Source organism: Styela clava, chromosome 2 (assembly GCF_964204865.1).
Source record: "Styela clava chromosome 2, kaStyClav1.hap1.2, whole genome shotgun sequence".
NCBI classification, from domain to species: Eukaryota; Metazoa; Chordata; class Ascidiacea; order Stolidobranchia; family Styelidae; genus Styela; species Styela clava.
This window is the reverse complement of record NC_135251.1, coordinates 16,148,935-16,159,706: the sequence shown is the minus strand read 5'-3', so window position 1 is coordinate 16,159,706 and position 10,772 is coordinate 16,148,935. Positions and strand designations below refer to the sequence as shown.

Below are 10,772 nucleotides of genomic sequence, written 5' to 3'. Positions count from 1 at the left end.
CTTCCCGTAGTTACTCGAATTCTTTTGTTTTTCCTTTTTTGAACGATTGTGTACAATTAAGCCAATGTGTATTATTGAGTTTTATTTATTTTTTTGTCCTTCCATTTCTGTATGATCGTTTCCAATTAAGTTAATGTGTAATATTGAGAGTCCTGTTTGCTATATTTCCTGCTTAATTTAGCTGCAAGATGTCGCTGACTAGATGACTCTCCGAGTCTTTTCGCGACCCCGCGTCAACTGCAACAAGCCGATATCTGTTTGTCATTTCGTTACATTATATATATTATTTATTCCTTTTTCTTATCGCGCATTGTTTTTTTCGCATGACGAAAATAAATATCTGAATCTGAATCTAATACAAACAATATGTTTGACGATACGGCACGGAACTTTACGCTGATAGCCTTCGTGTATAAAGCATTTGCTAGACAAAGGTGGGTCACCTTTCAGATCACTTACAGTTTTACAAGCACTAACCTGCTCGGTTTAGGACAACAAGGTAGTACGAATTCAGTCACTTTCGTAGCTAAAATTTGATTAGTAAATGCCATTTACCATAAATTTGTGAACCTCATCATAATTTGTACAGGAGACCAACAAGTGATACCGTTTAAGCTTGTTTAAAAGTTGAGTTAATCTGCTACTACTGCCAGTATCCTCTACGGCCTACGCCGTATATAATTTCAATACACAATATTGCCGAATTGACTAATTACTACTCGGAACTGATCTGTCCTTTCGAATCGTATCTTTTCACGTTAACAGTACCGACGTATGAGTATTGCTCAATACTTCCTGTTTACAATTTCTACCATAGTAAAATAACTATAGCAAGGCTCGAGTTGCTCAGCATATCCCACAGAGTTACTAGTCGACTGTAACGTCGGTGTAATACAATAGCATCAATGATCCTCGTTTTAAAGAAGAAGAAGTCATTGCGCTATTTAACGCTGAGCTGAACAAAACGCGCGCGGGTAAACTAAAATGAAAGAACCACACGACCTTTACTTCAAATATTTGTTTTCTTCGCTCAAAGTTGATGTGTAACTAAGGATGCCAAGTATGAGTACTTACAAGTATTCGATTCTTAGCCGATTTCTAAATTATCTATTCCGAATCTCGATTCCTCGACATATCTTACCGAAAAAACATACCCACCTAAGCAATACCATAAGAAATCAAACAAGAGAGCTATGCTCAAATATATGGACACGTAGCGCCACCCAGTGGCAATAATTTTGATGACGTCATAGCGAAAAAAAAAGTTATAGCCTTCTGGAGAAAATTTTTTTTATCTTTAACCACTGAAAATATCAAAGCAATTGGTTCAGTATTCGAAGAGAAAAGCAATTTTTTAAAAATGGAGACGGAGACAAATAACAATAACAATAATAACAAAATTTTGAAACGATCGTTATACCACACTAAACGTGTCCAACAAGAGCACGATGTTCAAATTCTGGACGGACAAGAATGCCGAAACTAAGTAGTATGGGTATCCAATCTGTCACAGGAGACAAAATCGCACAAAAAAAAACGAATCCCTCAGAACCCACAGAGATTTTTAAAATAAATAAACGTTAAAGCCCTCCAGCAATATATATATATAATATATATTCTATAATCTATATGGTAACAGTTGGAATAGTGAGACATTTGTTATATGTGAGACAAATGCCCTAAAATGACACAAATTAGAAACGGCATTTGTAGACACCGTAGGCTACCGGTACTGTGTCATTGTTAGTCATTGTACATTCGTACCCATCTTCGGACATTGCTCCTTTAGAATGGAATAAATAATAAATACCTTTTTAGAATAAAAACGAAGACTTCTGCATATTTCAGAGAAAAACGGTGTTTTTCATTCTCGTTCAATCTGATCAATTTGTTTCTCTGTGGAACTAGAGATGAGTGGAATTCTATCAAACAAAAGCTGAACGCTGAGACACGAGACCTGTGGCAAATAAATCCATTAAAACCGTTTTTCCTGCTTTTACTAGCTATGATAAACCAGGGACTCTATTGAGCCCATTTGCCTTTGAGTCACCAATCGTTTTTAGATGTTCTTACACAGTGCACAATATACTTTCTTTAGTTTCTATCAGCTCTCTCTATCTGTATTTTTGTCTATTTAAAAGGTAAACAAAAATTAACATTTACATAAAATCGGCTTAGTTTTCATGGCATTATTTGTAGGGTTTGAATCAGCAGAAATCGATTACAGCCACTTCAATAAAAGAGCTGACCTTAGATGACGCTGGAAGCAGAGTCCGATCCCAAACTTTGATTCAAGTTATATATATGTCTTCGTAAGGTACCATTATTTTCCATATTTGATTGAAGCTTCTCTTCGCGTAGGTAGGTGGAGAGTAAAGAGAGAAAGTAATTCACGGAAGGACGCATGTTATAATATATATATATCATATATGTGAAGTACGTTTTGGTAGGAGAGTGGGTTCTGAAGTGCTGATTGTGTAATTAGTTTGGGGTTTCTTTTTCGGCTTGTAAGCTGTGTACATAGTAAAGTTACTTCCAACGTAAAGTATACCGCACCGTCCTTGGAGATTGCATCGTGCGCCGCCTACATGCTCACATCATATTTAGTGTGATGCGAGATTGTAAGGTGTTCAGAATGCCAGAAGTTATTGCATGAAGACTTTTATTTGGGGGTCCTAATGACAGGACAAGGCTTCAGTAATACCCTATAACTCGGAGCCGTTTTAAAGAATATTACCCTACGCGTACTGATTTCACCTACAGGGCTATCATATTAGTCTTAATTTTGCTTTGAATTGATATAATTTATGTATTTCGAAATTTTGAAAATCGGGTAAATACGTGAGTATGATAACAGGATAAGTGGCGACGAATAGGGAAATAGTAACAAGAGCGGAATGATGTGCAATAGAAGTCCTACAGAAGGGATCAAGTATGACTTGAATATATTGCTTAGAAGCTTATAGTGCTTGAAATCAGTATGACCGAAAGGTTGCACCATGAATGTCTGGGTTGTGGATATGAGAACAAATAAATAAGAGCCTAGTGTTAACGATATCTTAAATCGTGGATTCGTGAGTAATGAACCTAGTTGTATTACCCAGATTTTCCGGGTTACGATGTCATACTTTTCCCAAGGTGATGAGAATTGGCGTATAGGTGAATTGTACATGATTTAACCTTATGTAATCACTATGTATAAAAATATTCCGATAATATTTATTTCTCATCTGGATTGTAGAAGACAGACAGGATGAAATAGTTTTTTGCAAACTATATTTATAGTTATCATTATTTCAGATTGACGAACAGGTATTCCAGAACATATTAAATTGATATTTGTCGTGTCTCATTTGTTCCACGTATGTAGGATAAGTGGGGCAAGCGGGACACGTGGGATAAGCCGGGCTTGTAGGACAAGTGAGATACGTCCGACAAGTGGGGTAGGAAATAGGACAAGCGGGACAATTAGGCCGGCAAATGGGACACGTGGCACAAGTGAGGCAATTGGGATACATGGCACAGGTGGGAAAACTAGGACGAGTGGGACACGACATTTTTGAGACGTCCTCCTTTTTACTGCCTCATGTTGGGTAGGGTCTATACTGCAATCTTTGAAGTGACTGCAATCGACTTTTACTTAATAAAATTTTACCTCAATTGGCCAAGCCAACATTCCATACAGCGGCAATTCAATGATTCGTTCAGGTGAAGTCCTCATTTAGATCGCCTCTTGTTGTTCAGGTATACCAGTATAGGTCGAAAAAGGCGCTTCACTACTTTGATAATAATTTGGGCGCTCCCGTAGTATGTGCACAAAGATGGCGCACAACCTTAACCCTAACCTGATACACATACTATGTTCAGGTTGTGCGCCATCTTGGTGCACATACTACGGAAACACTATAATTTGACCCCACACTTTGTGATATCTCTCATCAATTTATGCTACGAATTATTTTTACGACTCTTATAAAACTTTCAATTTGTCAACAGTGTGTTTGACAAACATAAATTTTCGAGATAAAACTTTACTTAACTTGTGATTCATTAATTTAGATATTTTTTATGGAGAAGGAGGAAAAGTTTAAAGAAATAGGCAAAAATATATGCTTAAAAGTTAATTAGCCTGAGGAATTAACAAAATTTTCCACGGCGTGACTGAATTTTTCTATAAATCTCGTTCGTTTCAGTTGCATACCGTCATTATGTTTAAAGATTTTCCGGTGTTTGACAATGTATATCCATGACGTCGTTTCACTCGTTTTCGCTTAATTAATTTTATGGGATTTTCTCCTGTTTGGTTATTCATTCCAAAGCATAGTAAAATATTTGAGTCCGTTTGAGTCCGTGATACAAATTCCTGACTGTAACTTTTTTAACATCTTCAATTTCAAAAGGCGCATATTTCGGAGTGAATTTGTTTTATTTCTGAATTATATTTAGCCATTTCTATTCTATAAAATACCCAAAACTTTACAACTGTAAAGTACACATAGAAAATGTACAGATATATCCGAGTACATGGAAGAGGATTGTAAACAAAGCTATAGAAATCATGAAGTATCTTTGGAAACGCCCTTTCCTATCCCGTCTGATATCAATATGGAATGGCTTGCATCAGCCGATATGATTCTGAAAATGTGCTAGAGGAAGGTTGTATACTGCAAAATAATTATGTTGACATGTAGCCTATTTGAATTAGTGTATATAACTGTGGGTATAGATGCTCATAGTCAATCAACCTCGTTCATTCATTTTGGGTCTATACGCTGAATTAAAGGGCAGTTGGCAACGATAGCTATGACAAAACATTTCATGGCTTAAAAATAGTTTGGAAGGGATTACACTCACTGAGCGACTTATATTTTTGACTGTTTTTGACTTTTCAGCCTTCTCAGTAACGTAAAAGAAATTTGTATATACAACAGAATATGGCATAACATTCGTTGAAAATGACTAAGCGTGCAAATATTCGATTATTTCCTCATCGTTTTGCCTTGCACGGAAATACAGGCGACATTGAATGAGTTTCTGAAAATGAACTCAGGTATGTCGATATCGAATGGCCTTTCAAAATTTTGAAAACAGTCACCTCAAACCCGATGCCATCAGTAGCTTAATTAGTAGCACATTTTAAGCCACTAATTATAGTTATTGATTACCAATTGAGATTCCAGCCTACATTTACGAATGCCGTCAATCATGTTTTGTCGACGTACGATTGAATCATCTCATTGGCATACTCGGGCTATGAGTCGAGGATAAAGAGGTTGAAGGGGATAGGAAGGTTGGGGGAAATAGGACAGTCGGTTAAGGATAGGACGGTTGGTCGAGGATAAGAAGGTTGAGGGAGGTGGAGCAGTTGGCCGAGGCGAGGGAGACAGGGCAGAGGATCGAGAATAGTAAAGTGGAAGAAGATAGGGCAGTGGGTCGAGCATTTGAGTTGTGATGACTGTATTACTTCACTGTCTCTAAAGTCTAAACCAGAGGTCGGCAAACTTTTGTCGTTTGTGGGCCAAAAATAAAGGTTGCAAGTCATTGGCGGGTAGCACGTATTTTAGAAAGTTAAAAACCAAAGGAATGGCCAATGAATCACATTTTTTCACCCAGAAATTTCAAGCAGTGCGCGAAGACTGATCATTTGAATATTTTAAGCGTCATAAAACCATTTGCGCTCAGCATCAACTTTTTTACGTTCTGTTGCCATTTCTCTAATTATAATCAATTATAGGCTCATTAAACGAGTGATTGTGAATTATATACTTGTTAGTTTCTCATATCAAATTTTGTCACGTAAAGAATATATTCGTCAATAAAGCTGTTTTGTTGATATAATTCAGTGAAGCGTCGAAAAATATCTTCGAGTTGCCGTCTCCCAAATTAAAACTCGATTTGATATGTTGTGTATTATACACAAAGCTTATAATTTGCATTAGTCATAATAAACGCTATTATTCGCAATTTTATGTGATAAGTTTCATATAATTTTGTGCAAGAAAAATGCTAGTGTCGACAATAGTCTCAAAATCGATAACTAATTACATGTTTACCAAATGCTTGGGTCGCGAGAAGTTAGAAAATTTTTTTTTAGATCGCGCTAAAAAGTAGTTGCGGACCCCTGTTCTAGAGAGAACATGACTTTTGTGCAAAGCGTCCTGGACTACTGTAACTTTCTGGTATAATCATACACAAACAGAAGTTCATGGGTAAACAATGTTTAATAAATTTACTTCATTTTTGTACAAGTATGTGTTCTCGCTGCAATATGGTGCTGCAATGCGTGCTCAGTCTCACAATCATTGAAACTATGAAAATATGGTAATTCTGGAAGATAACAAAAATATATTTTAATTGATATTCGATAATATTTAACTTTGTTTTAATAGATTTCATCGTCAGGTTGGTATCTTTCGTTCAAATCATCATATGAAATATTTTCGAAAGTTGTCAATTGTCAAGTGGTAAAAAAATATCACAAATGACCTCGAAAGCATGTGAAATTTCATTCTAAGAACTGTTTTTATTCTGGGTAAGTTACTATGATAATGATATTGTTGGGTTCAATGGGCATTTTGACATCGCATTTCCGCGGCAGCAACATTCTGTTATTAGGGCGCCAAAGCATATCGATTGTGCAGATAAATAAATTTTGAGTGTATCCTGTGAAGGATTGTGCGAATCACATTAACAAAATTGGATGTTCACCTGCTATTTCTTTTTGAGTAGATAATGAGAAACATTGTTTTAGAAAGCTTAATATAATATGAATCTGAAGCAGCTTCATAATTCTATTTTAACAATGCAGTCTATTACACGTTATTTATATTTTCAAACATAGATCTGAGCCTAAAGAATTCGTGGTCGCACTTTTCAAAACCAAGGAAACAGCAACATATCGAGGAATTCGTGAGATCTCGGTTGTTAAACACTACCTGATTTATTAGTTGTAAATTGGAACTATTTCTATAAATACAGAAGACGCAGATCATAGAGAAGCCGACTCTCGAGTTTCTTCTCACGTCCATGACACAGCAGCTGCGCAAGAAGGTATTGTGTTATTTTCAAAAGGAATTCATCAGGATTTCACAGCGATTAAGTTTTACAAACTAATAGTTACCATGAGGCATTTCAGATAAGTACACAAATTATATATACATGTTCGAAAGCAGCAGACAGGGGGAGCTGAAGAATGAGCTTTTTTCGTGAATACAGCCCTGCGTGGAAATAAGTATGTGAAAACGTGGTATAGGGCCAACGGACGAGATACTAGAATATTCGATTTATTAAAAAAGTTACTATGGACTGGAATCCATTTTTAGCAAAAAAAGCAATATCTGATATCTAATAAACCAAGCAACTCAGTAGTCAACGAGGGCAGTTTTAAGAAATAACATTTTATAATCTGATCGATTCAATATTTCTATATAGTGTGAACAATTACTTCGATTGTGATCACTATGATAACACAGCCGTTTGTATAATCCATGTGTGTACGTACGGTTACAGTTGAATCTATTGAAAATGGCGACACGGAGATCATGGTTGCAACCGACTATTTAACATACATCGTTTGTAGTGATTGTGATATATTTGAAGGTAATTTGTTTATGATTTGGAAATGGCAAGAAACGAATTAGTTTTTTATTCATGCACAACCGTAAGTTTATGAAAACGAGTAAAGCATCTTATTTGTAAATTAACTGTTTCAAGTTACAGCAAATGCGTTAACTGAAATCGAAGTATAACTTTGAAATGTGGTTTTGAGTATTGTGCTGCCAGGGAAATCAGACAAGCACAAGAGAACAGCTGCCATACTCATCTTTTGTTACGTAAAATGGCATCGCACTTATTGTTGATTATTTCACAATAGTTAATATATTGCAGGGATTCAGTGGATCGGTGTGTATACACCAACACCATATCTATCAGCAAAAGACCTTCTTGACATTAGGAATGCTTTGATTGATTTGAACGCCATTTCACCTCTAAATAATTCTCAATGCTCAGATGTTATGGGCGCTTTCGACATCCCAACGAAATAATGCAACGACGCAAATATTACATTATCTGACAGTTATTAGGACTTATATTTATCTACTCATTTTATTATAGAATAATGTAACAAATATATCGTAGTCTATAGTAGAATGTTTATTTTAGAATAGTAACTTTGCTTTCGACAGGCCTGGGAAGCATTATTTTTATATTTTGTATAATCTGATGCGATCGCTTAATTGTGGAAGTGGAAATAAGTTGAGAGCCAACAAACGAAAGTCGAGAACTCGGGAGAAATAACAAAATTCGTCGCAATACCACAAAAACGCTAAATATTGCTTTACATAATATCAGTGATTCGCTATATCACAATCCGAAACATATTGAACATAATTGCTTTTGGGTCACCGATTTTAATGCTCGTTCGATATACATTGTTTAGAATAGCCTACTTTCAATATTTCAAATAATTTGATTGGTTTACACAAAGTGTTACATCGAGAATCGCATTCACTTGATTTTTGTATTGACTTAAACATTGCGTCCGTTTAACTTGTGTAGTAATTTATTTGTTATTGTTGACGCCGTAAGTTCCCTTGATTGACAGTGTGCTTCCACACACTTTGTTACGAAACAATTGAGAGAGTCTTCGTGGCAATTGCTTGCCCAGACATGTCTCGCTTAGACATGGATAGTTTCGGTAATTTGCTTTAGATAGCGCTTTACTTTTGCAGAAAATGGCGCTCGTTTCGTTGTAATTTGTAAATAAGTTAAACTTGTTCAGCGACCTTGGCTTTCTGTTTTGACTGTAGGACGATTAAATAATGTAGATTATGGATGCCCACAGGCCTAGTTTAGGGATATTTTATGAGCATTAAATGGCCTTTTGTGATTGATTTTACAGTTATAGTTTATTTAATTGATTTGTTCGGATTTCATTGACGAATGATTTCATGTTCAACTTATGATAATTTAAGCCTGGAAGAGCAGACAAATTCGGTATGTTATACTTTGCAACTCTTTCTGATGTGAAGGCTGCAAGTTATTTAATAGTAATTTGGTTCGACTTAATAATTAACTATGTTTGATAATTGTGTTCATAAATTTGAGTAGGCTTTCTAAAGGCCGAATTGTGTGCGATTATTTATTTATTGCAATTATTTTGTATTGATTTGTTTTTACGTTTGTATTAAGATAACCGAGTCAACTGTATACTTCGAGTTGTGTGATTTTCTGGATTGAGGATACAAACTTGGGGCTTGAAAGACCGCGTTATTGAACTGTTAATAAATATCTAGTGTGCAGTCGGTGTCGTCCAGGTCACAAAGAACGGCTGTTACATTAAAGTTATCGAATTTCCGCAAATAAAGTTATCGAATTTATGCATATAACGTTTGATATTGCATAAATAAAGTATCGTCGAATGCCGGCAGGAGTTCGGTATAACGTCAAATTGGAAGAAATCATCCTACTGTTGAACATTTAAACTTTTGGGTTGCTTGTTTGATGAGCACTGTAATTGTACATTATGGACGCAGAATCTGTTTCGAAATCAAATTTAGAAGAGTTACGTGCTCGTCTGAAGGAATTATATCAAGATGCTGAGAGACTTATGACAGACTACAAAAATCGAGATTTGTTGAAATTGAAAAGTGCTGACATTGACAAACGGTTCACCGAGTATTCAAATGCTCATGAAATTCATGTGAGTACTTTACGTTCTGAAGAAGATCGGAGAAATGTCAGCGAATTTTTCCAGTGTGAACTGCGCGAGTTTCAAGAATTTAATGTGCACTTACGTGATTGGTTCAAAAAGAGTGACGCTGATGGTCATAAATCATCGACACATAGCCCTGAAGCACGTTCTGTAATTTCTGGGAAAAGTTCCCGTCGTTCGTGTGCCAGTTCAAGTTCGAGTACTAAACGTACAGAAGCCATTGCCATCAGAGAACTTGCTCATGCTAGTATTTGGCAGCAAGTAGAAAAAGATGCCGCAAAAAAGCGAAAAGACGATGCGAAAATGGCAGCGGAGAAAATGAAATTAGATGCCCAACTTGAAGCCGAAAGGCTAGAGCAAGAAGCACAAAAGCTTAAACAAGAGGCTGCACATCAAGAGCGAGAAGCTCGAATGAAGGCTGAAAAGCTGAAGCGCGATGCTGAAATAAGAGCTAGACAAATTGAAGAAGATGCTCAAAGTGGAACAAAGAGTTTGGAATTGCAGCATGCATATGAATCAGCCTGTATAGCAGCCGATGTATGGGAAAATGCTTCGCAGGGAGACGAAGGTATGTCATTATATGAAAATATGTCTCGTTCACATTCACCTAATCAAAACCAAGAAGTACCAGTGAATGAAATAGGAGTGTCGGTGTTAAAGCCTCCTGATGTGAGACCTAAATTGCCAGCATTAGATTTGTTATCACAATCTCGAGTCAGAATGGAAAATCCTGTACTAAATGTTAGAAGACCTGCTTCTACTGATAATGTGCGAGATGATGTGAATGTGAATATTCCTGATCAGTATGAATCAGTGGACCGACCTCCGTACACAGAACCACACATCCCACAACAAAGAAACACACATGATCAATCGTCACCGAATGTGGAAAGTTTATTGGGCAATATGGCATCTATGTTGCAAGACGGAATTGATAGACCTCGACCTGAATTATTGCATTTTAGTGGAATAGAGACTGAATATGTCCGGTTTATCACTAACTTCAACTTAAATATTGATAGAAGAGTACATGATACAAGTACAAAGTTGTCATATT

The 10,772-nt window shown here is 36.3% G+C and overlaps 1 long non-coding RNA gene across 1 annotated transcript; it reads left to right on the top strand.

Annotated features, from left to right (window-relative positions):
* The first annotated feature begins 6,391 nt into the window (after positions 1-6,391).
* LOC144431416 (uncharacterized) lies at positions 6,392-7,542 on the top strand. Its single transcript, XR_013479988.1, has 3 exons — positions 6,392-6,532; positions 6,842-7,050; positions 7,510-7,542. It is a non-coding gene; the product is annotated as an uncharacterized LOC144431416 (long non-coding RNA).
* The last annotated feature ends 3,230 nt before the right edge of the window (positions 7,543-10,772 follow it).